A 1,243-nucleotide genomic window follows, 5' to 3' on the forward strand; every position below is an offset into this window, starting at 1 on the left:
AAAAGTTGACTTAAAGAAAAAATTATTTCGAAGTATAAAATTAATCTGAGTAACTAATTTAACAGTCACACATTTTCAGGAAAACATAATCTAAATTTAGTTCAAAGTTGAAGTTTACCTTTTTTTTAAATAACTCAACTTATAGAAAATGGTCGAGTTTTGTTATAAAAATTATAATAATATATAATATAGGTATGAAATTAATATAAACCGAATTTCGATCGAGTACTGAGTAGTTAAATAGTTATAACTTATAACTTATTAGTATTTAATGTTTATATAAGCAGAGTAGTGAACCAACAATTGACAGTGTCAAGGGTACACTCCACTCCATTCAACAACATCTTAACACTAATTAATTAATTTATTACTCATTTGAGCATTGATTTTTTATAGCAAAATTATTCTGCATCGGAATATGAAATTAAAAATGAATGCTGTCATTCAGAAAAGAAAATACTTAAAAATGATAACGATAATAATAATAAAAATAGGATTTTTTTTTTTAAAAATTTTGTTTTTTATTAATTCCAAATTACTAATTAGGTATTTAGGTATCTATTAGATATAAAAAAAAAAAATTCAAAAAGGCTTTAACAATACTTTGTATAGTTGTATAATACGTATGCAGGGGACGTAATGCTGACGAATGCCACGGATAAAAAAAAAAATAAAAAAAAACTTATATATGTAATATATTTTAAGACGCGTAGATCACTCATAAGCTAGAAAAGCTTTTATTGTGTATATTATGTACTATATATTATGTTATATATTTATGTGTGATACTTAGACTGGAATCGTTTATAAACGGTATAAATTTATTATTCAGATAATTTTTTTTTATTTTAAAAAAAACATCTATACTATATTAACACAATATTCTGCTATTATTTTTCGTCGAACCGCAGCTGCAGAGTTTAATGTTGTGCGCTTGTTGTCGTTACAAATTACAATAGTACCCGCGGCGTCAATAAATTGCAGTTTTTTCCGCCCCTCCCACACCACTTAAATATAGGTACAAACTACAAAGAAGTGGTGGAAGTAATATTTTTCACTCAATTTAACTGATTTTTTGTTCGATAAATAAAATTATAAAACCGAACAAATAGCCACTCCTACATCAGGGAATAATTCGTCCGGTTTGCCCGTCCTCTCACCAATCTGCACAAGCTCATCAGATTTGCGCACGACATTTTAGATTCCAACCGAGTGAGAAAACTATTTTGTAAATCCCGTGCGT

This window comes from Acyrthosiphon pisum, unplaced genomic scaffold, assembly GCF_005508785.2.
Source record: "Acyrthosiphon pisum isolate AL4f unplaced genomic scaffold, pea_aphid_22Mar2018_4r6ur Scaffold_20938;HRSCAF=22584, whole genome shotgun sequence".
Classification (NCBI taxonomy): domain Eukaryota; kingdom Metazoa; phylum Arthropoda; class Insecta; order Hemiptera; family Aphididae; genus Acyrthosiphon; species Acyrthosiphon pisum.